Raw genomic sequence first — 259 nt, 5'->3', positions numbered from 1 at the left:
TGGAATCTGCAATGGGATATTTCGGAGAGAGTTGAAGAGTATATTGACAAAGGAAATATCCTCAGACAAAAACTAGAAAGAAGCTTTCTGGGAAACTGTTTTATGATTTGTGAGTTCATCTCATAGAGCTACATGATTCTTTTCATGCAGCAGTTTGGTAGCATGGTTTTTGGAGAATCTGAGAAGGGATATTTTGGATGACATTGAAGCTTATGGTGACAAAGGAAATATCCTCCGATAAAAACTAGAAAGAAGCTTT

Source organism: Mandrillus leucophaeus, unplaced genomic scaffold (assembly GCF_000951045.1).
Source record: "Mandrillus leucophaeus isolate KB7577 unplaced genomic scaffold, Mleu.le_1.0 Scaffold998, whole genome shotgun sequence".
Taxonomy (NCBI): domain Eukaryota; kingdom Metazoa; phylum Chordata; class Mammalia; order Primates; family Cercopithecidae; genus Mandrillus; species Mandrillus leucophaeus.
This window is presented reverse-complemented; position numbering follows the sequence as displayed.